The sequence below is a fragment of the Patella vulgata genome, chromosome 7 (assembly GCF_932274485.2).
Source record: "Patella vulgata chromosome 7, xgPatVulg1.2, whole genome shotgun sequence".
NCBI lineage: Eukaryota > Metazoa > Mollusca > Gastropoda > Patellidae > Patella > Patella vulgata.
This window is the reverse complement of record NC_065885.2, coordinates 12,866,260-12,890,531: the sequence shown is the minus strand read 5'-3', so window position 1 is coordinate 12,890,531 and position 24,272 is coordinate 12,866,260. Positions and strand designations below refer to the sequence as shown.

Below are 24,272 nucleotides of genomic sequence, written 5' to 3'. Positions count from 1 at the left end.
AAACGGCGAAACGTTTGTCCGGACAACGGTGCTACGGCCAACTAATATATTTATTTTCAACTGTCAGGTGTTCTGTAACGGTTTGTCAATTTATGCACGGGAGCTAGGTGTTTTGTCCCATCCCTTCCGTGACAAGGGAAAACCATGCTTGGAAAATCCGGAAGATCTTTCTCGAACAATAATGATATCGAAACCTGGTCTTGACTGTTTTTGTACTGTGGAAATTTAACATGCTGTCAATCACCAACACAAACTATAAACCATTTACAGAGGAAATCGAAAGTAGTCTTGTTTTTTTTACACGACGACGAGACACGGCTTAGATCTCATAGAAATGCACCTTTAAACACGTGTACTATTTCAAAAAAAACTTTAGCGGGAAAGAAGCCGGATGTCTACAATAAAAACTGACGGTTTTACTCCCCCTGTACAAACAAACTAGAAGGAAGCCCGGCCTATTGAAATACTTGTTATACAGACTTGAATAGTAACAAACTGTATATTTGAATGACTATAACCATTAGCCATACTCTAGAAAAGAAAAAGCAAAGGTAGTGAGTAGAATAAGTGTATATGAGTGAGACTAGATGATATTTAATATGTGGTATCTGAGATATTCTTCAATAATGAATGATTAATTTTAAAGGAATGTTTTATTTAGAGAAACAGGATGTGGTAAGATATATATTTTTAGGCGCTTCAACCTGGTTAAAGATCCCTCGGCAGTTGCAAGAATCGAAATAAAAGCAGTCACTATCAGGAAACAGCCCACTCCTCTAATGGCACACTGCATGGCGTATGTATGTCCTTCTTCAAAAATCCAGTGGGTGCGCAGGATTTTAAAACTTACTTCTTTTCCTGTATACTGACATATATTGAATGTGAATTTCGAGCCCATGACATGTCCTATATACCGGTTATATAATTGAATATTTACTTCAAACCCCTTACAATATGGCCAACAAAGAGAGATAGCGCCAAACAGAGCATGTCAAAACGCTGTCTCATGGTATGGCAGTATACAGGACAGTTATAAATAAGTGTTTTTATAAAACAGGGTCAGAGATCTTTTATCGTGGTAACTTTATATTCATATGGACTGCTTAATTTGTACCTGTTTGTATTAATTAATACCGACACCTGTTACTACACATGAATTGGTGACGTTATGCACACAAATAAGGCGTTCTGATGTGATTTTTACAACACGTATGATATGAACGAGGTTAAAGTTTTCGCGACATTTCTTCCCTTTTATTAATATATGATGCATGATAGCCTTTATCCTCATATTAAGACGATAAACCAGGAATATGTATGTTAAAATGTCACAAATTATCTAAGCAGTATTTAAAAGTTGTGATAAGTGGATAAAGATTGTGGTTTTAAACCGGGAAGTACTGTACACAGATAAGGACATAATATCCTTAACGTTGTTATGACGTCACTGATGGCAATACGGCATCTAAAGGCACATATGTTATACAACAAGTTGAGAAACTCTGAGAACTGAGGAACTTTATTTATCATCTTCCTGTCGTGAGTTCATTTATTTATTTATTATATATTTTCTATATTTTCTTTAGGGGTTGGATGGCCGAATGATTAGCACGTGCGCGCTGTATCATAAGGTTTGTCATTGAGTCAATTGGCGTGGTTTCGATTCCCCAGTTGTGCGGTGCAAAATCGTGGGTTTCCTCCGTGTCTTCCGGTTTTCACCCACTGCTATAGACCCCTACGCGCAAGCGAATTATTGAAATAAAATTGAACCATGTGTTAGTCCCGAAATGACCTGATTTGTGTCGAGTGGACGTTAAACTCTCTCTCTCTCTCTCTCTCTCTCTCTCTCTCTCTCTCGCTCGCTCTGTCTGATATTTTCTGTTATGTTATTCAGTGAAGTTTGTAAAATATTGATCACTGACGGTTTAATATCGATTTCTAGTAGCGAATTGCAAATTCGTAACTTAGGGTTAGTTGAAATTATATTTTTAGCATATTGATCAGTATTGCGGATTTCGTAAATCCGTCGACAAGGGAGGTCACTTTTGCGTGTTATTGTAGTTTTGTCTTGATTTCCAACAACAAAAGATGTTTTAGGCCATGCCTATTTGATATTATTTTGATTTAATATAAAGATGAAGCTCAAAACATTGATAGGGCCTATACATTTATTTGTTGGAGACTCTTGTTAAAGTAGTTAAGTCTTTAACTCAACATCATCCACAGTCTTTGGAATTATTTGTCAATTTATAACAACATTGATGGGGAAAAGATGGTCTGCTTTATATCGAATATTTAAGACAAAATAACCATTTTACCATTGGTACATGAATTGTGTATTGTGTATGCGTTTCAGCGCCATTTGTAACCAGGGGCTCTAAGAATGAGGTTATACACATTCTACAAGTCATGTCAAACGGTGACGTCATATTCTTATCCGGAGAGCATGTGCAATAAATACTACCAATGTAGACTGGAATAACTAGACGCTAGAGATTGCCATTCGACTGAGACTGACTTCTCGCCGAACATAACTGATTTGAAATTAGAGTAAAAACGGAACCGATTGAATGTAAATCAATTTATATTATAATTTATATACATTCATATTACATTATTATATGCGTTGTGACCCATTTCTGTCAATTTTCTAGGTTCCAAATATTAGCGATTTAGCTCCTTTAAAAAGGGGGAGGCGGCGAGTTGTCTAACGCGTGCGCTATGGTTCATTAGGTTTGTCAATAAGTCAAGTGGTTTAGATCTCAAGCCTGTCTAGTCTTGTTGGTTTTCTATGAGTCTTTCGGTTTTCGTTCCACAGCAAGAGACACGTAAGCGAATTGTTGAAATTAAGATGTACTATATGTTTAGTTCCGATAAAAACCAAGTTTGTGTTAAATGGACGTTAAAGGGCATATGACTCTATTCTTTGGTACGTACAGATACGTTCGGATACGTTTCGATACGATGAATACGATTTCTACGACTGACCACAATATATTATGATAAGCCGTGACAGGATCACCACGCTTATTCCACGATTTAAACCACGATTTCAATCATTGTACGAATCATGATAGCGGGAACTAAGAATAAAGGGATGGATATTCAATTTTTGAAAACAATAATAATATTGTAATTTCTAATCAATTATGTTCGGTCGATTCTGTCTGAAATAGTTGATATTAGGATCTCATATTTGCACGACAAGATATTGAATTCTTATTCGTGTTTTTAATTTCAAATAGATTGAGTTAAAGGTTCAGCGTCTTTAAATTCAGGTCAGCGGTTATATATCAACCAGGATATTGTATTTTGTATGGGTAAACGTGATGTGTTCTTTATTGATAAACATTATGTTGTCGTTTTAATAAGATTCAGGATATTGGGTACACGTGATGTATTCATTATTGACTAACATTGTGTTGTTACTGATCGTGATAATAAGATTAACCTTGTCGCGAAACACCTTTATTAGATTCGTTCAATTCATAATACTCGATAATTTACCTATAACGTTTCCTAAGTCCACCTTACTCCTCCGCTTGAAAGAGAGAGAGAGGGGGTGGGGGGTAACGTCCTCTCGACACATATGTTTCAATTTTCCTTTCGACAATTCGTTTGCGCGTTAAGATCTTTAGCAGTTTAATAGTGGGAGGAAACCGGAGTACCCGGAGAAAACCCGAATCCTTGCCACGTGCAGGCGGGGAATCGAAACCACGCCACTTGACTCCATGACATACCTTGTCATCCAAGCGCATGCGTTAAACCATTCGGCCACCCTCTTCCCTTCAGGGAGAAATCAGTATGCTACTTAGGCGAATGCAGACGTTGAAAGTAAAGTCTTCTATTATTGATATAAATACGCGACGTAAAAGAAAACACTAAAATAGCCAACGTGTCAAGAATTCGGTTATTAGGATTATCCACGTCTAAGACCATTTTTAGTCGAGTTTTTTCGTCTGTATATATCACGTTAACACTGTGACCATACATAATACTATAATCAGGTTAAGCAATGAAGGATTATATCAGATTAATTTTCTTCTATAAAGACAATAAAATTATAAAGTTTTAATAAGACTTAAAGCTTTAAAGAACAGTTCACAATGACATTGACCCATATACAGGTGTCGAACCCGGTAGCTCAGTGCGTAAGGCGCTGGGTCGCTAACCTGAAGGGGCGGGGTGGCGAATAGTTAATGCGTGCGCATCGGATCAGGCGGTCTGTCATTGGGGCAAGTGGAGTGGTTTCGATTCCCGGCTCGCACGTGACAAGTAGAAGGGTCGCCTGTTCAGCCTCATGGGTTTTCTCCGCGGGTCCCCCGATTTCCACCTACTGCTAAAGACCCCTTCGAGCAAGCGAATTACTGAAATAACAAAATTAAACCATGTGTTAGTCCTTAAATGACCTAGTTTGTGTCGAGTTAACCTTTAACCCCATCCTGATGTTCTTATCTTGCCGTGAAACTATATAATCCTAATATCCAATATTTAAGACACAATTAACATTTTATAATCAGTACACGAGTCGTGTATTCTATGGTTTTGGGTGCCATTTTGTAATGAGCACCGAAAAACATACCCTAAAAGACAATGTGAAAGTAATTAGTAAAGTCTGATTCACAAACGACATAATAATAATAAAAAAGGGTGTAAAATGGATTTAGCGAGCGGAAACAATTGTCGTTTAATTTGAACTGTTCACGTATTTCACCGAACATAATTGATTAGAAATTGAATACAAATCATTTTACAACGTTCATATTACATTAACATGTACTTTTAGAATCATTTTCGTCTATTTCAAAGTTCATAAAAAAAAGAAAAAAATAGAGCCACACGCACTTTAATGCAACCCTTTGTTTACATTTTGTTTGTTACTAATTAATATATATTCTAAACAAGATATAATGATTTCAGACAAACACTATTTTCGGAGATAATTAAAAAGTTAATTACAATTGGTACTGTTCTGTTTACAATGGTCTCGTTAAACATTTATGATCTTGCCTCTTATTGACGAAACAGCTTTATAATACTTAATTAGGAATACATTTATGATCTAGATTCTTACTGACGAAGCAACTTTATAATACCCAATTATAACACAGTAATATTGTTTGGCTCAATCTTAAACTGTAAAGTTTAAATTGTCCAACCTCTTTGAAATACATTCCTTTATTTCATCAACAATACCTTTAAACCGCTGATCGCTATTTTGATGATTTTGAATCACGATATGGGGAGAGTTGAATCTCTAAAAGAACTAATAGTCCAAAATCCCGTTCAGTATTTACAAAGATATGACAAAATGCAATATAATCATAATATAATCTATAATCTCTAGCGATGTCGTCCATAATCAGCAACGGTGCCATCCATAAACAGTAATGGTGCCATACACAATCTGTAACAACGCCATCAATAAACAGTAACCGTGCTATCCATAATCTGTAATACCATCCATTCATAAACTGTCACGGTGCATTCTTAAATGGTGCAATCAATAATTTGTAACGGTGCCATCCATAATTAGTAACGGTGCATAATCCATAATGATTAATCCATAATCTTAAACGGTGCCATCCATGATTAGTAACGATGGCATTTATAATCTGTACCGATACTATTAATAATCAGTAACAGTGTAATCCATAATCAGTAACAGTGTCATCCATAATCAGTAACGGTGCCATTCACAATCCATAACGGTGTCATCCGTAGTCAGTAAATATTCATGTTTTGGCGGTGGGAGGTGATAGGTGATATGTACGACCGACAATTACACGTGTATAGTACGCTACTTCAAGTTTGTTATGTATCTATAAATGTCAGTCGCCAACCCTCATACAGACTTTGGTGGAAAGCGTTGAGCCCAACGAAAATTTTGGAAAAAGTTGGATCAGGGCAAAGAGGCCAAAATTATCATTTAGTCAATGGTGGTGAAATTAATGGTGGTCTGCATCCTAATGAAATATAAGGGTTACTTCCCTTATATACACGCGCGTGCAATCGAAATGAAATGAAATGAAATGTGGTTTAACGTCCTACTGTTTTGCTCCGAACTGGGCATACAGTGTGCTATGCGCTACGGCCTACTCTTATATCGAATTTCAACTGTCAAGGGATCTATACGTGCACGCCAATGTGTACACGGGACCTCGTTTTTTTGTCCCATCCAAACGACTAGACAGTTGTCCTTGTCAGGCCCTTCGTGCTGCATCACTGACAAGGGGATACGAAGCCGGAAATCTGGATGAACTTTCTCGGCCAATGCAGGAATCGAACGCCCGACCTCCAGGCTAGCGAGCCAGCGTCTTACCCACTTAGCCACCGTGACCGGGAAAAATGAAATGGGGTTGCGAACGTCCAACTGTTCTGCATCAACCAGGCGAATGAAGAAGCGCAAAGGAAGTTCCTCCCTGCAGTCTTCTGGGTTCCACCAACGGCCTAAGACCCCTACACGCACGCGCATTACTCTCTTACATCCCCTAAAGTGTGATAGTATAACGTAGTCAAACGTTATAGAAAGAACTAAAATGAAGAACTTATTCTGAGCACCAAAAGATCATATGTTAGTCCCGAAATGATCAAGTTTGTGTGGAATGGACGTTAAACTCTTTCTCTCTCTCTCTCTCTCTCTCTCTCTCTCTCTCTCTCTGCTTATTAATCAGGGGCCTGTTTCACGAAATTTTAACTAAGATAAATTCCAAATTTTAGTAATTTGACTGGATAATATTAGATTGATTTTAGTGCTTAGCCAATCAAAAGTCTGGCGACGTTTCGGAGAGCATTTTCTCAAAGTTATCGTAGCTTGATAACGCCGAGAGAATACTATATAAATTAGTACCTGTTGTCAATAAGTATGTGTTCAAATTTATTACTCTCCAGTTGCTAATAGCAACTAAAAGATTATTGACACCGCGCACGTGACTTGAGATAATAAGCGGAAGTTGCGGTTTGATAAAAGGACAAATTAAACATGATGATATTTCTCATATCACAGTTTGGGAAACTTTGAACAACCACCCATGGTTACACAAGAATTATGTGACATCCGCTTCACCGAAGTGATATCGCGGAGAATAAGTTTTGATGGAATTTATATTATAGTGTTCTTCGCCCATGATTACTTTTCGACTTATGTACAGTCGTAAGGATCAGCCTACTCACTAACCTGTCAAAGAAATAGATGCCTCACTCTTTCCATTAAATAGACTCAGTTTTGTGTTGTTTTTTTTTTTTGGTTTTTTTTAAAAATGAATATAATGTATTCATGGCCGAATGGTTAGCGTTGTATCATTAGGTCTATCATTGAGTCAACTGGCGTGGTTTCGATTCCCCGTTGCGTGGTCCCAATAAATAGACTGTTTTGTTACGAGCACGTATGTAGGTAACACTATTCTTCATGGGTGGTTTCATAAGGTCTGTTATTGAGTCAGCTGGCGTGGTTTCTATTCCCCGGTTGTACGTGACAAGGAGTAGGGTTGCCTGTCCAACCTCGTGAGTTTTCCCCGACTCCTCCGGTTTCCTACCACTGCTTAAGGCGCTACACGCAAGCGAATTATTGAAATAAAATTAAACCATATTAGTCCCGAAATTACCTAGTTTAGGGCCCCTAGAATGTAATGATATATTGTTAAAAAAGAAATGTTGTAGGTCAAGAAATGTCATAGCTTTAACAATGAAGTCAGTGGGGTAGAGAATTAGTAGTCTGAGTCCAGCTGATACTGTCTATAAATGTGTATGAGAAGTTTGATGGATTCGCCCTTCTATAGGTTTGTAATAAACAAATAAACAGAATATATAATACGTGTTAATAGGCCAAACTTATTTCTATAAATGTATTCACTAATATTATTAATACCTGTTAATTCCCATGGTTTCAGTACAATAGGTATCAATGTAACCTCATTTACAGCCCACTTCATATTTCAATAACAAGTGATCTTTAAAGTTATTAACAATTATTAATAGCTGTAATAATACTAGAAACTGTCATTTATTATACTAACCGATGGTTTCAGTTTTTGGCGACTTTCATCAGTGGACAATTCGGTCATATTTCAATGAAAAGAGAAACTTAAAGGTATTGACATTTATAAATAGCTATATGACAATAATAGAAACTGATATTTATTATACCAAACAAAGATTTCAAGACTTTCTTCAGTGGAAAATTTCAAATACGATTCTAATGAAAATATTCTAAGTATGTGCGGATGTGACCTGTATGTTTAATGTTGTGAAGATTAACGGGGCGTTATACGTGTAATTCAATACTTATATAGGTTTTTATATCAACTGACTTCATAGAGAAGGGATTCCAGAGCCTTAAAGGTGAATATAGGTTTCTCAATATTTAGTCAGTCTATCTTTTATTTTGTATTTTGTTTCCACAGATGTGTTAGTAGATATCCTAGTCGGTATTTTATTTATTAATGTCTTCAATTCAAACCGGGAGTTTTGTTGTCTTAATTAAAGATACATTATGGGAGATTGGATAAAGAGCTGGCAGTTTTCACTGTAACAGTTAAAAACTAGATAATGCATTGGGAATTTGCTGTACCGAGATTTTAGCGATTGAATATTGGGGCTAGTCTCGAACATCATTACTAAAGTCGGTAGGATAAAAATCATAGTCTCGATTATCCAGTTTTTGATTTAATTATAAATGAAAGTCGAACAGCAAATCGGAACGTAATCCAATAAACATCGCAGGCTAGCCATGCCATCGAGAGTTGATTATGGTCTGGATAAGTTAATTAATGTGTAATTAATAATTTAGATAACATTTCAGGCCTAAAGAAAGACCTGCAATAGACAGATTTAGCTCTTGCATAATGTATGTTTAATAATGTACTGAATTCAAACCGGGATACTGAGTTTTGTTGTTGTCCTAATTAAATGTTGAAAAATCAATTTGAATACATTTAGCCTGGGTTAAGTCGTGTAAAAATTTCCAAATTATCTGATATATGCACGGCTTTAACAACCATAATTATTTTACATGTAGCCTATAGCCTACTGATTATGTAAACATGTTAAATAATTGATGGGGGGTTGAAAGAGTATATCAATATGAACAGTCCATGTTGACTTAACATTGCTAATAAACAATGGTGTCGGCCTAATTTATATGCTTCAAAATTTGTTTTAAAATATTTCATCAGCTGGTTTTTATTATTTAGTTAGTTCTTTTAAAACCGCTTTATCATCTGTGACCAGGTGACTTTGCCAGTTTTACTATATTTGGTAACTATGAAATAGCTAGATGATTATCAGGCTCTCTAACAAACATAATAGTACGTAACATGTATACGTGACAGTCAATGTCTACAATCAAGCAATGTGTACAATGCCTGAAATATACCAGTCAATGTGTACATTGCCGGGTTAGGGTTAGGGTTAGGGTAAGGGTTGGGGTGGGGGTTAGGGTTAGGGTTACAAAGGCATTGTATACTGAGCAAAAATAAGTTAACAACCACTAATGTTTGGGGGATGGTGAAATTATTTTTCGAGGTTTAAATTGAGAGAGAAATGGGGTTTAACGTCCACTCGGCACAAACTAGGTCTTTTCGGGACTAACATATGGTTTAATTTTATTTCAATAATTCGCTTGCGCATAGGGGTCTTTGGCTGTGGGAGGAAACCGGAGGACCCGGAGAAAACCCACGAGGTCGGACAGGCGACCCAACTCCGTGTCACGTACAACCGGGGAATTGAAACCATGTGCAGTTGACAAAATGACAGACATTATGAAACCACCCATGTAGAATAGTGTTACCTACATACGTGCTCGTAACAAAACAGTTTAAAATGGCCTATTTATTTTTGACCACGCAATAGACGAACGTGTAATCACATTCGACATTGAATTACACCCCAATTGCAGGTCATAAATATTTGCTAAACTATGTAATTACCAAGTGACATGGCCTAGTTTCAGCAAATCGGGTATATAATAATAATAATAATGATGGTGTACTTTTAACGCACTAAACTACATACATGAGATTTAACGTCCTACCTTTCAGAGCCAACCGGGGCTATGGTGGACAGAGACACCATGGCCCACCCTTGTTTCGAATCTGAATGGTTCGAAGAATGGTAAGGGTTCTTTTACGTGCAGGTCATACACAGGACCACGATTTTTCTTACTATCTGAAGGACTATACGTTTTTCCTTGCCAGACCCTGCGACCTCCACCACTGAGAAGGGGGAATCCCGCTGAAAAATCCCCGAGGAACTTTCGCAGCCAATATCGTGATCAAACAGTTTAAAGGGACAATAACACTCTTGCTGGCTTGACAGCTCCAGAAATTAAAAAATAACCTTATTCTAAGTACTAAATGTGTTAGTGTCCTATCTGTTGTGTAAATTATCCACTAAATCCTATTTTACTTGTCCAGAGGGTTCAAAAATATTTTTAAATCCAAGTCACATTTGAAAAGCTTTACGTCAGGCTTTTCAAATCATTTAGTTGAATTTTTCCAATTCACATTATTCAGTTACAACAAGAGTGGTATTGAGCCTTTAAAGGATAATTCCAGTGTATATTTGTTACCGCTGATTCTCACTTTTACAAAACGGCCCATTGCAGGACCAGCGGTGAGACGGTGTCTTGAAAATTCTTTGATAATCAGCCAACCCTGATTCATCTTTACTGCTTTATAGCCATCCGGGTATCCAACCTCGTGGGTTGTCTCCGGGTCCTCCGGTTTCCTCCCACTGCTAAAGACCCCCACGCGCAAGCGAATTATTGAAATAAAATTAAACCATATGTTAGTCCTGAAATGACCTAGTTTGTGTCGAGTGGACGTTTAACCCCATCCCCCCCCCCTCTCTCTCTCTCTCGCCATCCGGGTAAGAGGGGGGGGGGATCTAACACGTATACTTTATATCATAGGGTCTGTCATGAGTCCTTACCGTATTGAATATGACTTAAAATGTAAAGTAGGCTATTAAAGGGTTCATTTATCAGTTCAGTTAGTTATATCCAATCTTTCGACCGACCGGTTGATCAAACGTATTAACTGTGTGTACCAAATAACTGTAACCCACTGACTGTAACCACTGATATTGTTTAGGTCAATGACACATGACCAGTTCCCAATCCAGATTTCGTTACGTACCAGTGATCAACTGTTTGATTTGCTAGCAGAAGTAGACCATATTCAGCCCTTGTCTTTCTTATTGTTGGTTGTTACATCAGATAGCGGGTTTGACCCGACTAAACTGGTTTTAACTTGCTCACAGCTTTTGTAACCTGATTGCGGTTGCCCAGTTTGAATTGCGACAGCCTAGTTTTAATTATTGTAGTTTGTATTTTAATTGTGGTAGTTTTTGTTTTAATTGTGGTAGTCTGAGTTTTAATTGTAGTAGTTTTTGTTTAATTGTGGTAGTTTGAGTTTTAACTGTGTTAGTCTGAGTTTTAATTGTAGTAGTTTTTGTTTAATTGTGGTAGTTTGAGTTTTAACTGTGTTAGTCTGAGTTTTAATTGTGGTAGCTTCTGTTTTAATTGTGGTAGTCTGAGTTTCAGGGGCGCAGATCGCCCAAAAATAGTGGTGGGGACAATCCATGCGCGGGCGACTATTGGTAAAGAGGTGGGTTCGGGGGGTCCTCACCCGAAATATTTTGAAAACTTGACGCTCTAAAACGCACTCTGTGGGTATTTTCAGCATCATTTTCTGGCAAACAATTCTTATCCCTGAGGCAGCAAATGATAAGAAATCTAATCTAAAGACAAATCTTCAAGCCACCGTTCACGATTTATTCTCTCATGTACACTACAAGAACTAGAAATATTTACACTACTGAGATTCCAGCTCCGCCTCCATTCCCGCAGTAGTGTTCGAAGACTACGTATAGTCTTTGAGCAAAATGTGTATTCAATTGGATACACAAATGTACAGGCCTATACAAATCTTTTAATGTATATAAACTAAAAACAAGCCACACACACAGCTAAACATATCAATATTCAATCCCAATTGAAATAAATGTAACATTTTACTGTATTATTCATTGATGATTTAAAAATCCGATGGCAAAAGGGGAATTTTCCCACGTTAAAATTCAAAAATGGCAACCACATTGAAATAATAACTTTTCGCTTTTTTTAAATGTTAAATCTAGCTGTTTATATTGTTCCCATAGCTATTTTAATGATTCACATAGTACCAGTTGTATAATAAAAGCTCTGGAATGATTTCAATATCAAAAAATAAACAGTAAGAAAAACATCGGAAATAAGTGGTGTGGACACAGTATGTCATGTCCCCACCACTAAAAATATTGGTGGGGACGCGTCCCGGTGTCCCCACCGGGATCTGCGCCCATGCTGAGTTTTAACTGTGGTAGTCTGAGTTTTAATTGTGGTAGTTTGTGTTTTAATTGTAGTAGTCTGAGTTTTAATTGTGGTAGTTTGTATTTTAATTGTGGTAGTCTGAGTTTCAATTGTACGTGTTTTAATTGTGGTAGTCTATAACTCCAGTCTATAGACAAATAGTAGGGTCTTCGTCCCCCCACCCATTCTATCTTTAAAGAAGCAAAGACGGATCTCTCTCTCTATCTCTCTCTCCCTCTCATAAAGACATAAATTACTATTAATTGTTCACTGATAAAACACGTACTCATGTTGTGGTGGACATGTTCGAATCTATGTTATTATATAGAATGATGTAGACGGAGAAATATGTATACCGGTTTACACTTGATATACATGGGCTATACACCTATCTTAAAGGGACTAGATATAGTAGAATAAAGTTAAACATAAATTCTATGACCACACTTAATTAAAAGGACTTTTATAATATCGCATGTAACTTAAGGCTGTGCCATTTGAAGCTTACATTAGTTACATTGATTTCTTAGAGAGATAAAGTCAACTGTAAATTATAAGACCACACTTAATCACAAGGACTCTTATACCATAACATCTAACTAAGCATATATCCATTTGAAGTTTACATTAGTTGATTTGATCTAACATGAGGCTGGGCCATGTTACATTGATTTCTTAAAGACCACACTCTTATACTATTACAGCTAACTAAACTTGTGTCCATTTGAAGTTTACATTAGTTATCAACATTTTTCATCTGTATTACTTGTCTTTCTAAAACGGGGAGGTACCAAGGACATAGAAATAGACTTCCTTATTTAAAATTTAGAGTACCTGTCCCAAATTGCGCGCATATGCGTTTAAATTTGCAACGCAAACATTTATTGGTTTAAATTTAGAAATATCCGAAAAACTGTTTAGAAAGTTATTTGTTATATATTTCGATAAGCGACTTAAGAATTACATTTTTAGATTTATTTTCATGCAACTTACTACAGGGGGATCACGTGGCTAAGTGGGTAAGACGCTGGCTCGCTAGCCTGGAGGTCGGATGTTCGATCCCTTCATTGGCCGAGAAAGTTCATCCAGATTTTCCGGCGTGGTCCCCCTTGTCAGTGTTGCAGGACGGAGGGCCTGACAAGGACAGCTGTCTAGTCCTTCGGATGAGAAGAAAAACCGAGGTCCTGTGTATACATTGGAATGCACTAAAAGATCCCTTGGCAGTTGGAATTCGATATAAGAGTAGGCGATATTGCCGCTGCCCGGGCAAAAATTTCCCTCATAGCACACTGTATGGCATATGCCTGTCTTCATTAGCCCAGTATAGGAGAAGAACAGTAAGACGTTAAACCCCATTTCATTTCATTTCATTTCATTTCATTTACTTACTACAGGTTAAACTTTTATATCTAAAATAAAGAAAACCTTCTTTAAACTTGATATTACCCAATACCCACTTGAAAGGCAGTATATATATAGGGGTGGTGTTGTTACAGATATCTTACTAGCAGATGTTCAACTTGCTATCAAGGTACACAATATACATGTACATAAACGTGTCTGCAGCCACGTCACGTCACGATGACGTGTGTATTACGAATTGCACGTAGAATAGTGGCGTTATAACAGGTAATCTACGGCTAAATTTATTTGTAAAGGTCAGCTCAAATTTTTGTTAGGGTCGCCGAGATGTAAACCAGTTTAGGGCATGTGATTGTTGGCGAGATTGTAGGTTAGTGTTAGGGTTAGGGTAAGCATAGGGGCTAGGTCCAGGGTTAGGGTTTGGATTAGCGCTAGTCCTGTTTAAATCCCGTGACCTATGACGAAACATTGAGCCGGCCTTATCATTTAGCACTGACCGTAATCTACACGTTACTAAATACAAAACGTATTTAATATTTACTGTGGATCATATGAGGTTTAGTTTTTGCGGGGTGAGTGGGGGGGGGGATGAAATGATCTCCGCCTGTCCGTCTTTCCGGGTCGTATCTCACAAACCAGTCAAGATATCTTTATGCAACCTTGTACACACTTCAACCTATTATATTAGTTTTGCCACTTGCTAATTAGAAATTATATATTTTTCCATGGGAATAAATGTGACTTTATTTTTGGTATACATCTTAATGAAAGAGTTTCCTTGTTTTCGGAACGTGCGTCCATCGTCTGTGTGCAGAGATTGTTTGTTTTCTAATAGAAAAAGGCTGTTCATTCGGTAATCTCAATATTCGGATTGTAAATTTCTAGCTATCGTGCAGTCTGATTAAAATACAGATCTATATTTCGTTTCGTTTTATATACTTTCAATGGTCTCTGCTACATGAAGATATGACCAGTTGTAGTGGGAGGTTGCGTTAGGGGTCATACGAGTGGCTTTTGACCCTATGACAACAGACATTTGATTAACGAATCACCGTTGATGTTTCTATAGTAGGATACCCATCGCACGCCAAGAACTCACTGCAACAGACAGTTCCATTGGCTAATCCCTCACATTAACCAGAACCCAGCTTATATAACAATTCTTCCAGATCCTTGTGTAGTAAAAATAAGTAAAACAAAATTTTGAACTAAAAAAAACGAAACAAATAGGACCTGTGTTTTAATCAGAATGTAATTTAAAGCTTATGTTACAGTAGTCCTTCGGATGAGACGAAAAACCGAGGTCCTGTGTTTACATTGGAATGCACGTAAAAGATCCCTTGACAGTTGGAATTCGATATAAGAAATGAAATGAAATGGGGTTTGACGTCCTACTGTTTTGCTCCTATACTGGGCTAATGAAGACGGGCATACGCCATACAGTCTGCTATGAGGGAAATTTTGCCCGGACAGCGGCACTATCGCCTACTCTTATAACGAATTCCAACTGCCAAGGGATCTTTTACGTGCATTCCAATGTATACACGGGTCCTCGGTTTTTCGTCTCATCCGAAGGATTAGACAGCTGTCCTTGTCAGGCCCTCCGTCCTGCATCACTGACAAGGGGGGACCACGCCGGAAAATCTGGATGAACTTTCTCGGCCAATGCAGGGATCGAACACCCGACCTCCAGGCTAGCGAGCCAGCGTCTTAACCAACTAGCCACCGTGGCTCCCAATTGCTGATAAACTTACATTACCGTACTTAAGTTCTTAGTTGCATGATGTTCATCAGAGATACTTCCCATTCTTTCAAAGTGTTTCCGGGGTTATGTCGGAGGGATATTACATACTCATCCTCTGCATCCGGTACCTGACAAGTTTTAACAGTTAGATAGTGATAATCAATTTACAGTACATGCCATAGACATTAGCACACTGGAAAACAGAGCCGTTTGTGGGCGTATTCTTCCTTTCTTGGCAAGCTATTTTAACTGTTCGTTTTTTTTTAGAACATTGCTCTAATTATCGGATTATTTCTTTGGCACAGGAAGTCACAACATTTATAGGTCAAAAGGTTACTATAAACTCCCATCATTGAGGTTTAGCTTTTATTTCATTTTCAGAGAGTGTTTAAATTCCAGTTTAATTATGTTTCAGGACAGTACCAAGTAAATTCGTCTTCTTCTGTATTTACGAACAGTAATAAAACAAATAGTGGTTCGCTTATTGATCAACCGGAAACGGATTAAACGAAATGTGAGTAAATATTTATACATAAATCGTTACTTAAAGATGCGGTATGTAAGAGTTAAAGATGCATTATGCAGATCTTTCGCTTGGATTCAAATCTTATGCAAATCATTAATTAGACATTTATTCATAATTTCTATCCGATTTTGATGAAACTATAAATATATATGTTTATATACTAAAGATCCCGGTTCCTTTCGATATTAGCACATATCTGATCGTAACTTCCTGAATTATGGTACCTGGTTGTACGAACCCAAGTGGGCACAAGTTTTATCCGATTTTAAAGAAACTTAAATATGTTTATGTTCCAAACATCTCGGCTCCTTTCGATATTGACGCATGTAGATAAATCGACTTTTTAGCTTGTTCTGTATCCATCTCTTGCAAAATGTGAGCTTATCTTGCATGGCAACGGCTTGTTAACTATTAGAGCGAGAACTATCAGCTCTTTATCTACATCTTACATAATGCATCTTTAAGGATGTTTTATGGGTTTCTGTTCGATCAGTTTACATTACAATAATTTATAACCCTGATTTCTGGGGTGAGAAATTTATTAATTATTTGATTGGTTAATTACGCGCAAAGACGTAAGAATTAGCCAAATATGGACATGAAAGCCTGACGTAATGTATCTGGTAAATGTCCACCAAAGTTAATCCAAAACGCAATTACGATATCAGTTTTAAAACATAAACAGATATGATGTGGGGCTAAATCTATTTGTTAAGGCTAGCTCATTTTTTGTCAAGGTCGCCGAGATGTAAATAAGGTTAGGGCACGTGATGCTGGCGAGATTGTAGGTTAGTTATGGTATGGTAAGCATTGGCGATATGTCCAGGGTTAGGATTAGGGTTCGGATTAGCGCCAGTCCTGTTTACATCTCGTGGCCTTATCATTTAGCACTAACCATGATGTGAGTCATTTTAAAATATTATCTATTTCCGTTGAATTACATGATGTCTTTCTGATAAAACTTGTTTATGAATTTGATATCAATATTAGGTCGGTCATAATATTGTTACACACCCCTCTACCCGAATGTCTTATCTATTAATATGGACCAGGGAGCCACGGTGGCTCAGTGAGTAGGACCGTAGTTCGCTTAGAAGGAAGTCCAGGATTCGTTCCTAGGATTTTCCGGAATCTTTTCAATGGTACAGGATGGGGTGGAAGAGACTGCCGTGGAACATCGTCCAGTAGTTCGCGTGGGCGAAAATCCGAGATGCGTTGGCGTTTAAGTAAAAGATCCATTAAATTGTTTAAGCAGCATTTAGTAACTGGATGTAGTCGTTCGGATGGGACGAAAAACAGAGGTCCCGTGTACATATTGGCGTGCACGTAAAATATCCCTTGAGAGTTTGAATTCGATATAAGAGTAGGCCGTAGTCCGCTGTCCGGGCAAAATTTCCCTCATAGCACACTGTATGGCGTATGCCCGTCTTCATTAGCCCAGTTCGGAGCAAAACAGTAGGACGTTAATCCCAATTTCAATTCATTTCATTTCATTTATAATTAGTAACTGGATGAGAATAACATATAACACAATTATATGGAATACAAGTTGTCTCTGTTTCATATTTTGTATGTATATCTTCATTGTGTCATTCTTTGCTTAATACAGAGAACCCTCGTCGAAACGTCGCTGAAATAAACCCTTCAAGTAACTTGTATTCCATATAATTGTAGCATGTGTTATAGAAGAACCATTGACAGCTTGAATTTGAAATAAGAGTACACCGTAGCGCCGCTGTCCGGACAATATGTCCTTCATGACGCCCCTCAGAGTACACTGAATCGCGCATGCCCGTCTTCATTAACCCGGTTTCATTTCAATATGGATTAAGTATACGGAACGCATTAATTGACTTTAAACGGTATAATCTGCTTAATCGTAAATTACCTCACAAGTATAACAACGAACTTCCATAATAATGTCATATCTCGCTTATACAATCCAAAGCTTTTAACTAATGTACTAATCTATTACCGATTATGCTTTGGGTGATATCCACGCTAAATGTATTGTTATGTTTCGTGTTACGTTTCTAAGGTAGGCCCTATCTTATAACTCGCAGCAATTAATATAAATTTATCCATTTGAAATGTTTCATTCACCTTAAGAAATAGTGTATATCTTTTCCGATAGTTTAGTCAGGTAAGTATTATCAGCGCTCCTTATAGTCCTTCTTTACAACCACCAGATCCTCTGTTTTCAAGCCAGTAGATGAAATGAAATGGGGTCCTACTGTTCTGCTCCGACTGGGATAATGAAGACGGACATACGCCATACAGTGTGCGATGAGGGACATTTTGCCCGGGAGGCGGTGCTATGGTCTACTCTTATATCGAATTCCAACTGCCAAGGGATCTTTTACGTGTATACACGTGACCTCTGTCCTGCACACTGACAAGCGGAAACCACGTCGGAAAATCCCGATGAACTTCCTCGGTCAATGCAGGGATCGTACACGCGACCTCAAGCGAGTATACAAAGGCCTTCATGTGCTAGATTACAATAACGGCCAACACTTTTTGCAAACTCCAGTAACTGGTTTCCCATTGAGATTTGTTTAAGATCAATTTCAGATTTTAATAACTAAACATCATCAGAAATACATGAGTGCAGCAAGAAGTTATGCCACGGGAAGTCTCCGAATTCCAGTCAAAATAAGAGTCCGGACAAGTGGCTATTGATTGTCGCGATTATCAAGTCACTCATACAAATGGGCACCTAAATTTCTGAATGAGTTAAGCAGCCCCGTTCACATTTTGGCGTTTGATTTACATTTTACTTGAACTGTCAAACGATACCCTATGGAGTTTGGGTCTGTTCCTTTAACGAGTCGTGTGTATTTTTGCACCAAGAACTGGACCCCAACCGTTATAACTCATATTCTTATTATTCCTGGGAATATTATTCGACAAACAAAAATGTTATAAGATTCCAACGATTCATGTACGATCGACATGAAACTTGGCATGCGTGTTCCTTGAATTGATTGCTGAACTTCGATTTTTGATATGACGTCATAATTCCAAGATGGCTGCGATAACGTCATACATAGTTCCTGATCCCTAGTCCCGCTGGTACTTGTTTATATTGGAGCTAATATTTTATTTTGCAGGGATCTTGGTACTCAATTTTTAATGGGAGCCTATATAACAGTGGCGGTGTTTCTGTCTGTGATACCATTCAGTATCTACATGTATTTAATATGTAAGAAATCCAAGTTCGTTAGAAGAATCAAGAGATCTATCAATAAGTGTCGTGGAAAGGAATTAGTAGATGATGACGGTAATAGTTATGTTGATGGTAAGTAGAATGATAAACTTACAATAATATACAAACTATAAGTGACTAGACTGTACAGAATCAATCTGATTAAAACACAGATCCTATTTCGTTTCGTTTCTTGTAGTTCACAATTTTGTTTTACTTGTCTTCACAACACTAGGATCTGGAAGAGTTGTTATATAACAAGTGTTCTGCTTGATGTGAGGAATTAGCCAATGATAATGTGTGTAATGCAAGAGGGGGGTGGGGGTCTGTCTACTTTTCTAGGAATTTAAACTACCAAGGGATCAATTAACGCCACCGGGACCATCGGGTTGCTTCCCATCCGATCCTCTATTAACACCCACCTTTTCAGCTCCACATGGCGTAGAGGGTATAAGTCAGCGATTATTAAAACGATGACCGCTAGATGGCCCTGGCATATCTCTTACACGTAGTTTTCTTTTCTTTTCGGTTGTATTATCTGTCATTACATTAAAGGAAATTTACGTCCTACTTTTCTGCACCAACCGGGCTACTCTGTTCTATGAGGGATATTTTTCCCGGACAGCGGCATCTCCGCTTACTCGTTGTTAACGTAACCCCGGGTTTTGGTCCCATCCAAACGACTAGACACCCTTCCTCGGCCCGCATCCTACAACTCTGACAAGACAAAACCACACGAGATTTAGCTATAGCTACTGTACACGAATTTTGTTTATATTTTAGTTCTTCGGTGGCCTTACCCATCCCGTGAAACAGAAGAAGGAATTTCGAATAGTGTCTTTATGATAAATCTGCCTAGTTACGAGGAGGTGATGAAAAACAAAGAAATGTATAATATAACATCGGATATTAAAGTATTTTACAGTGTTAACCGGTCTGATAACGAATTAGACACGGATATTACATTTTCAAATGAATTTCAGCGAGACGCCGCGACGCCCACGAATGGTCCAGAAGCTGACTCAGCTCAGGGTGATACACAAACTAACTCATTACAACCCGGTGATTCGCAGACTGACGTAACGCAACCCAGTCATCCACAGACTGACTCATTGCAACTCAGTGATACACAAACTGACTCATCGCAATCCAATCATCCAGAAACCGACTCCTTGCATTCCAGTCATCCAGACACTGGCTCATTGCAACCCAATAATCCACAAACTTGCTCATTACAACCCAATCATACACAAACTGATTCATTCCAATCCAGTAATCCACAAACTGACTCATCGTAACCCAACCATACACAAACTGACTCATTGTAATCCAATCATCCACAAACTGACTCATCGCCTTCCAATCATCCACAAACGGAATCATTGCAATCCAATCATCAACAAACTGACTCATCGCCACCCAAGCATCCACAAACTGATTCACTGCAAGCTAATGCTACAAAATCTAATTCAGTGCTATTGAATTTGGATGACACTATATCACCCGAGGAGTCGCAAATCAGCTCTGTGCAGCATATCCAACCTATCTCGGTGATACTTACTAATGGACAAATATCAGAAAACACATCATAGCACTCAATAGAGCAGCAACCGGAACCGATAGGTTTTTGTGAATCCATTTGCAAGCTACAGTATTGTGAAAAATGATAATCTGAATGGGATTGTTCCGTTCCGTTCAGTATTTACACAGATACGATTAATTGAAAACTTTGCAACGATATAAAAGATGCCATGTTTCACTGTGGTGAAAGAATCTTTCGCATCTTCAGTTTGCTGTTGGATGTGAATTATTCTCATTATTGTATGATGTTCCTATATTGTATATTGCGAAACATGCCAATACGTGCTTTCTTGAATAATTGCTCCACAGAAATCCAAAGACTATGAGTTATATTTTTGTTTTCTTGCGCACAACCCTGCAGCTCTTTCGTTCGACATATTATTAAACATTTTGTTGTAAAAATGTTATGAGGGATCACGGATAATTGTTTTATTTGAATAGTAAGACGAGGTATCGTTATATATTGGATACTTGTTATATTTTAACATTGTGATGCAGTATCACATGGGATCATGTAAGTGTTATATTTCAACAATATGATGCAGTTTCACCATTAATCATTTATTTGTGACGCAGTATCACATTGGTCATATAATTGTTATATATTTAATAATGTGATGCCTTATCACCAGGTATCATATAAATGGTATGACTTAACAATGTAATACAGTATGACCATGGAGATATAATTGTGATGCAGTGTCACAGGGAACATAATATAATGGTATGATTTAATAATGTGATACAGTATCACATGGAATCATATATTTGTGATCATAAAAATGGTATAATTTAATAATGTGATATCTTATCCCCAGGGATCATATTTGTTATATATTGAAAAATGTGATACAGTATCACCAACAACGATATAATTGCGATACCGGGTCATTTGTTTGTTATATATTTAATATTGTGATACATTACCACCAGGAATCAAATGAAATGAAATGAAATGTAGTTTAACGTCCTACTGTTCTGCTCCTAACCTGGGCTAATGAAGACGGGCCACCAGGAATCAAATAATTGTTATATTTTAATAACTAGATTAGTACTGAATAATTGTTATATTTTTATAATAATTGTTATATTTTTATAATAATTGTTATATTTGTATAATAATTGTTATATTTTTATAATAATTGTTATATTTTTATAATAATTGTTATATTTTTATAATAATTGTTATATTTGTATAATGTGACCCGGTACAGCCAGTTATCGAATAATTGTTATATTTGTATAATATGACCCGGTACAGCCATTTATTGAATAATTGTTTTATTTTTATAATGTGACGCGGTATTGACGCGTATTTAATAATTGTTCTATTTTAATAATGTGATGCAGTATTGAATAATTGTTATATTTTTATGATGTGACGCGGTACAGCCAGGTATCGAATAGTTGTTATATTGTAATAATGTGATGCAGTATGGACGCGTATTGAATAATTGTTATATTTTTATAATGTGGCGCGGTACAGCCTTGTATCGAATAATTGTTATATTAGTGATGTGAGGGATATCTAATGTAATGAATATCGAATAATCGTTATATTCAATAATGTATTGAATAATTGTTCTATTAATAATGTGACGCGGTATCGACGCATATCTGATATTTTAATAGCAAAGAGATATCGAATAATGCGTATAACTAATAAAGTATTGATATCTGATAATTTGATAGTTAAGATATATCGAATAATCATTATATATAATGTATTGAATAATTGTTACATTAATAATGTGACGCACTATTGAGGGTTTTCTATCTGATAGTAAGAGATATCGAATAATGGTTCTATTTTAACATAATATATTTTAGTATTGACGTGTATTGAATAATTGATATATAGTTAATCCTGCAGAGTTTAATGCCAGGTGTGTAAATCTACTAATTATGATATATCGCGTGTTCATTGTTTTAGATGATCAACAGCATTATATTCAATATTTAAACATACATTATGTTAGAGCTAAATCTTCTTATTGCAGGCCTTTCTTTAGGTCAGAAACTATTAATTAGATATTTATTAACTTATCCAAACCATAGTCAACTCGCGATGCCATCTTATATTTCCGATGTCCATGGGATTTAAATCCGATCTGCTGTTCAACGCTCCTTGATGATTGAACACAAATATCGATAATCGAGACTATGTTAATTATCGTCACAGCGGTAACAATGACAATCGAGGCTACAGTGATTTAAAAATAAGATTTCCTTGGCTTAGAGAGAAGCCATTTGACTGGAATGTCTTGCATAGCCCCTTTACATTATCTAGTTTTTAACTATTATAGCGAGAACAGCCAACTCTTTATCTAATCTTCCATAATGTATCTTTAATTATTTTAAGCAAATATTTTATATTTACTACAAGGCTTTCAATTATTTACATTCCTGTTCTTGTTTAAAACTTTTTTATGCGTCCTAATAATGGCATTTTACATGTAAACAGTGTGTAAATACAGAAATAACTAATATCATTCATCGTTTGTGTGTTACTATTAATTTACATGAAAGGGCCATTCTTTTTTTAAAGAAAATCTCACATCAAAAGAGAACTTTCTAAATTACTAAATCGGAAAGGGATAACGTATAGTCGTTCATACGTTCAGATGAGACGAAAACCCATAGGCCCGTGTAGCCTACACATTGGCATGCATGTAAATAACCCTTGACATTTGGAATTCCAGAAAAGAGTAGGCCGGGCAACATTTCCCTCATAACACTCTGTATGGCGTACGCTCGTCTTTTAGGGGGGAATCTGGTGGCCTAGTGGTCTAGAGTGTCGCGCTTCGACATCTAGCTGGCCGGTCACCTCTGGCTTGCCATTGTGGTTTCGATCCCCGGTGTGAGTGTATGTGGCTTGGAGATAGGGACGCCTTCTCAACCTCGTGGGTTTACTCCAGGTACTCCGGCTTCCTCCCACAGGAAAGACAACTTGTCTGTGATATCACCTTCGATGGAAGCGGACGTTAAACACCAAGAACAACAACAACGCCCATCTTCATTGACCCAGTCGGAGAAGAAAGAAGAAAAATTGGATGTCAAACCTCATTTCATTTCATTTTTATGGCTTGGAGAAGCTTTTCCGGGGACATATCTCAGAATGATGAAAATCAATAGGATTCATCCTCTCAGGTCCCAATGCATCACACCATAATTGACAATCAACAGCGTTAATCTACTCAGTCCTAATGCTGCTAAAACTGTAGCCTGCAGGGCGTTAATAAGGTTTTCGACAAAGGGGATGTGACTCTGGAAAAAAAGGGTCGGGAAATGCTGATGACCCTATTGTTTTGCAAAGAATCCGTTAAAAGTTATAGCCACTATCGCGTGTACAAGGTTTTCGGAAAAGGGGAGAGAAACTCTGGAAAAAGGAAGGTCGCAAAACGCTGAAAATCGATTGGGTTCGTATAGGGGACGTATAAAAATGAACACAGTGGTTGAAATTAGAAGTTAATTTTATTGACTGACAAAAGTACATGAAAAT

The 24,272-nt window shown here is 37.2% G+C and overlaps 1 long non-coding RNA gene across 2 annotated transcripts; it reads left to right on the top strand.

The window, feature by feature from the left end:
* Positions 1-472: 472 nt before the first annotated feature.
* On the top strand, positions 473-23,262 carry LOC126827670 (uncharacterized). Of its 2 annotated transcripts, XR_007682831.2 has the most exons (5): positions 473-675; positions 1,348-1,539; positions 15,871-15,969; positions 19,095-19,282; positions 19,973-23,262. It is a non-coding gene; the product is annotated as an uncharacterized LOC126827670 (long non-coding RNA). The 2 variants fall into 2 exon arrangements; XR_007682830.2 differs by lacking the exon at positions 473-675 and having other exon boundaries at positions 695-1,539.
* Positions 23,263-24,272: the final 1,010 nt, after the last annotated feature.